We start from the raw sequence: 6,000 nt of genomic DNA, 5'->3' as shown, positions 1-6,000 counted from the left end.
CGCCAACTGTCGGCAGCACTTCTCACCATGCATACATTGTCTGGAAAATGGCGGCGTAAATTTCCCTAAACAAGTTTCTGTTTTTTGGGTTTTTTTTTTTTTGTTTGTTTGTTTTTATTTGAACAAGGTAAGTTTATTTCTTGACTTTTTTTCAATGTAAACGTCCACCACCTGCTTGCACCTCGAGTAAATTGCAGCGCGATACGTGGAGAAGCTAATTTTTTTGGGGGCCGTCTGAAGTGCTTTAAAAGCACTTCACCTAATACCGGCAATGGAAAATTTGAGAAAGTTTGGGTGTCGTGTTTGCGCAAACTGTTTCATGCGGTGTACAGACATCATTGATTGGTACGTAGGGCGGCCACAATCAATCCAAGCGCTGTAACACAAACTGGAAAAAAATGGTGACTGCACGTAGTACGTTCTAACCTTCGTGAAATGTGCCTTTAAGTGATGGATTTCACCTTGTGAAATTTCTAGGCGTTTCTCCCTTCCTGTGACAAATGAGATTAACAAACTTGCTCGGGGTCACTGACGAACATATTTGGAGACGACGTAGTTACCAATGGGCAACTTGTGGCGCCATCTCCCGATAGGTGCAGTGAGCAGAAGACGGGAGTGCGTCACCTGCTCGCTGCAGCCATTAGAAGATGGTGACACAAGTTGCATTCCCAGGCGAAAATTTTCAACTGGGACCAATTGGTCCCAGTTGCAACTGGTTTATGGAACAATTCCCAGTTGCAACTATCCCAGTTGGAGTTGGTCCCAGTTGCCGCTGGTACCAACTCCAGCAACAATGAAACACGGCGCAAAATGGAAGGTTGACAAGGCTTTATTGTCAAAAACTTGGAGAATGAAACTAAACAATAGGTTCGGTGACATAAACGCTCCGGGTTTAGCCACTTTCTTGCGACGGTTGAATCGCTTTTTCAGAGGTAGTACTCATAAGATGAAGGAAGATCGGCCACTGGCGTCTGTTAGTGGAGACGTCCTCAGCTTTTCTCCCCATCGCGTGAAGAAAGGTGCTCACCCGTGATCCTGCGTTGCGCAGGTGAAGTCCTGATAGGATGCAGTAGCGCTTCCACCTCGCAATCTCTGTCACAGCAGTCGAACATTTTCGAGGTAGACTTCCCGCCATTTTCACCTTTGTGCTCTCCGCGGAGTTTTCTCTTCCGTCCGGCCTATGTGCATCCGGTCTTTCCTGAGTGCCCTCCGATCGCTGAACTGCATCTTTCCATCCTAGAAGTTTTTTGCCGCCACCATGGTGTGTGTACAGTTAAAGGGCAACTCCGCTTCATTTTTGATATTTAGAAAACTATGCAGCCCTCTTCAGTATCATATAGGAAGACCCTGTGTCAAATATTACAATCTAATTCCGTCTATATATCTAATAAACTGGCCAGCAAACATTCAAGCGAGCCAAGTCGCCAAAATCTGCTAACTCTAGCGTGCGGCGCGAGGCGCAATCGTCAGTGCAGTCAATGCCACGGAGTTGGAGCAGCCGACATTGAGCCACTACGTCAGAGGCATGACTACGTCATTCTCCCGTTTTGCTTGTTTTTACTTCTCAGAGCAAAATTGAACGATGACGTCATGAGTTTCTCCTCCCGGTGTTGGCTGACCGGGCGTTCACGTGATCACCGTAACACGGATGCGCTAGTTTGCGCTGCCCTGCGCGCTTATCGGTCTGTTTCTCCGCTCCCCTCCTCCTCTTTCGCCTTCTCCCCTTCCCCCTCTCCACCGGGCCATCACCGTCCACGCCACGCGAAGCAACCTGCCCGAGTTGCGTGTCCTGTTTCTCGCTCCCTCCCGAACGTCACAAGACCACGTGGTCGACGTGACGTGGCCATAACTCTGACGACCCGAGACCAATGTTGCCTGACGCAACCGAAGTTTCGGTTTCGGTATCAGCTGATGTTTAAATTAGGATTACACAAATAATATTCCACATTTCGCAAATCCGAAGACGTAGAGTTGTTTAGTGTGCCTTGTGAATTTGAATCACATGTAAGCCTAAATTTTTCGGAATTGAGCGGAGTTGCCTTTTAAGTCCAAAGAAGTGCAGCTGTAGTTTTGACACAGAACAACGCCAACTTAGGCGATGGCGTTAACTTGGACGACGCCAACTTGGGCTCGGCCGCGTCCGTCCGACTCCGGCGTCAGCATAGGCAGCGCCATCTGTCGACAGTGCGTACCACTAATACGCACCCGCGTGCCACGGCGGCCGGCTAGCTCTGATTGGCCAAAAGATAAATTTATTTATTAAAAGAAAAAAAATACTGTAGTTATTTAAATAAATGTCTTAATATATTTTAATAATGCACTAAATATTCATATAGGTGAACACATTTTTTCACTAATTATATTTTTTAACTAAAATAATTATTTAGTTAATTAAAATTTTTCTATTATTTTTATTAATATATAAACGTACCCAGTAATTAAAAATTTCCCTATTTGTCTAAATCTAAAAATGTGAGTGTTTTTAGTTTTCTTTATTAGCAAAGGTCGATACACCCCCAACTTGTCAAAATTGTTGCCCCGTGTGAACTGGGAACAGGAAAGGCATTTGAAGTCCGACTGGGAATCGCTCCAACCAGTTACTTTCCTAACTGGTCCCAGTTCACTCCATTCCCAACTGGGAGTCAAACCAGTTGACTCCCAAATTGGGAATGGCTCAAACCAGTTGACTCCCAACTGGGAATGGTTCAAACCAGTTGACTCCTCAGCTGGCCCCAGTTGGACTCCTATTGGTGCCAGTTGATTCCCAGTTGGTACCAGTTAGTCCCAGTTGAAACCAGTTGAGGTGCCAACTGGTGCCAGTTAGAAATTTTCGCCTGGGTTCATCGCCAACTCAGTCGTCCGCGAATGCATCCCCCATTGACTTTGGCAAGTTTGTTGGTCTCATTTTGTACAGACAAATAATTACGCCTTCAAATTTTACCAGGTAAAATCCACCACCTCGATGCCTGGTAAAGGTTTAAACTCTCCATGTGCAGGCACAGATTTTTCTGACTCATTTTACAGTGCAACATTCACCGTGGCCAAATAATAAAATATGAGTTACCAAGTGTACATCATCAAAGTAACGTTCAATGCTTGATGCAGCATGAACAAGGAGTCACCAATTTTTCAGTGCAACTGTTGTAGCTGCAAAAAAAACCTGCAAACTACTAAAAAGATTGGGTTGTCTGTATGTTTATTTAGCTTAGAACTTGGTCTGCCTCAACGGGAAGCGAGTCTCCCAGCTGTAGATAAAAAATTTAGCCAGTGCAGTACAACTGCTATCCTGGGGACTTTAACGTTCATCATGAAGTAGTGATCCATGACCGTACACCGGTACGATGCTTATCCAGATAGAAACAGGTCGGGGTAGGGATTGAACGCAGGATCCTGGGTTCTACAGCACAAGCTTTCACTCCACGTGCTCCGAGCAGGTGTGCACTACCCCAATCGGCCACTGATCCCCCCCAGGAACTACTAGTGGATAAATTTACCGTAATACCCCCAGTGATAGCCCACCTAAAATCAAAAACAAAATTTGTGAAAATAAGGAGTGAGGAAACTTTCAGTTTGTGATGAAAACTGTTGATAAAATGCTAGTTTTAGATTTTGGGACCTGCGAAACTTCTTGCACGGAGGGGCGATGAACCAAAGACCACTGTCCTTTCCAGTCGGCAATGTTTGCTTTTCTCTTGCGGTGGCTAAGTAACACCATTTCTCCCAAGGTCACCATTGGACAAGGCCCTGCAATTACTAGAACTTTTTTTGCGTTTTGAAAAAAATAGCAAATTATGCCAAAATAGGGGTGGGTTATCTTTTGGGGGTAGGGCATCTCTCAAGATAGTATTGCAATAATTTGGAATCTTCAAAAAAGTGTGAGTGTCATCTATAAGACATGTACAAGTTACTCAAAAAAAGTTATAAAGTTAAGTTACTGAATATTGACCTCAAAAGTAATTTGAGTAGATTATAAATTACTCAAATGAAAAGTAATTCAGAAAATTACTAATTACCATAAAAAGAAGCTAATTACTTTTGAAGTTACTTTTTTTTTTTGTTTCTTATGGTAACAAGAAAGTACATAGGTTTTTGTCCGTTAACGGAATAGTGCTTGACAAATATGAATCAGCTTGTTTTTTTACAAAAATGCTTTAATAGCTGGTTCTGCTTCTGCGTGCCTGATTGTTTTGTATTCTTTTTTTTTTTTTTGTCATTGATATACAGCGATTGTATCATTTTTACTTTGAGGTTTAGTACTGCCTGTGCTTGATTTTTTAGGAAGTGTTGGCTTGTTTACAGTGTTATGTAAAGTACTCAAAGTAAAGTACAAAGTAAATGAAAGGTTATGTACTTCAAGTAAAGTAACAAGTACTCTGGGTGCAATGTACTTCAAGTAATGTACTATGAGCAGTGGCGTACCAACTTGTTTTTAAGTAAGGGGGCAAACCCGACCCCCCCTCTCTCCCTCCCCCCCCCCCCCCTTCAAGGGCCGGGGGGCGGCGCCCTTGGTATCCCTTGGGCGCCGCCGGACAGTGTTTGCCCTGCCCAGTGGCGGCTGTTTCAGAGGGGGCAAAACACATATGCCTTGCCCCCCCACTCTGAGAACTGGGGGGGGCAAGTGCCCCCCTTGCCGCCCCGGTTGGTACGCCCATGACTATGAGTACAACATATTTCAAGGTAAAGTACCAGTACTTTTAACGCAATCTTTCATGATGCCCTTTCATTCCCTATACAGTTTTTTTTAACTGGTATGCATTGCTCCGTTTTGTACGGAAATCCGTTTTGTACGGAAATGGCAGCAAATATTGTATGAAGTCAAGTCGCCACAGAGTAATTGTTTTACTCACCGATGAGCTATTTGACACAATCAACTTATAAGGCACTTATTTCTGTCGGTCTTATAGCCGCCATTTCTTCACTCAGATGAGTGACCTGATTAAGTCTCGAAAGAACGCGTTTTCACACGACGATACACACCTTTTTGTTTTCTAATTCAGGGAATTTACATTTAAGTCGGGAATTCTACTTTCCTCGGAAAGCATCAGAAAAAATACTTTACTAAAGTTCAAGTACATGCTCAGAGTATGTTGTTCAAGTAAAGTACAAGTTTTCTAAACAGCAGTACTTTGAGTATGATGTACTTAGAGTACTCTTCAACTTTGCTTGCTTATTATTTTATTATATAAAAACATTGGGGGAATTTCTAAGGTTTCTCGAACGATTTTCAAATCGTTGAAGATCTGCATATTCTGAGTTTTGGGAGGAAAGGTAACGCAAACAGGTCACCTTTGCGTTGCCCTTAAGCACGCGATTCTTCGAGTTCAGCACAAACTATGGGAGCACCAGATGAGCTTCAGAGCGGGTGCTGCATTTTGTTGCCTCCTTTGAACGAGGATCCAGTTTGTGCACCTTCTGTAGTGGGCGAGAATTTCTACGCTGGGGAAAAGCGGGCACCAGCCCTTTCTTCAAATGGGTCAAGTCTCCTTGATCACAGGACACAAAGAAACGCCAGCCTTTGGCGCTAATCCCACAGTTACTCGGCCTCTCTTGCATCGTGTCTGTCTGCTCCCCGCGCCTCGTAGCTGTGTTGTTGCAGTGGGAGGCTCGTGAAACTTTTGTGGGGTTTTGGACGCTCCAAACAACTTTCTCCCCCCCCCCCCCCCCCCCCCCCTTTTTGTGCATATCAGCTGATCTTCCTACATCTTATCTCTTTTTGTGCAGGAATGTTTGTTGATATGCAAAACAACTAAAATTCAAAAGTAATTTGTAATTTGGGTAGAAGTTACTTGGAAAAAGTAACTTAAAGGGGCACTGACACCCCAAAGGTCGTATTATTTTTTATTGTCTAAAACGATACAAGTTGTAGTCATAGAAATGCAAAAAAAAAACGCATCACGAAAAAAATTTCCTCGAGCACGCGCCTTTTTATTTTTGGCGTTTATATTTCCCGCGCTCACCTTCTTGCTTTTGATCGGTGACGTTAAAAATCAGGAAATTCAG

This window comes from Ixodes scapularis, unplaced genomic scaffold (assembly GCF_016920785.2).
Source record: "Ixodes scapularis isolate PalLabHiFi unplaced genomic scaffold, ASM1692078v2 PGA_scaffold8__174_contigs__length_109621045, whole genome shotgun sequence".
In the NCBI taxonomy this organism is placed as follows: domain Eukaryota; kingdom Metazoa; phylum Arthropoda; class Arachnida; order Ixodida; family Ixodidae; genus Ixodes; species Ixodes scapularis.
Note: the sequence above shows the minus strand (reverse complement) of the source record.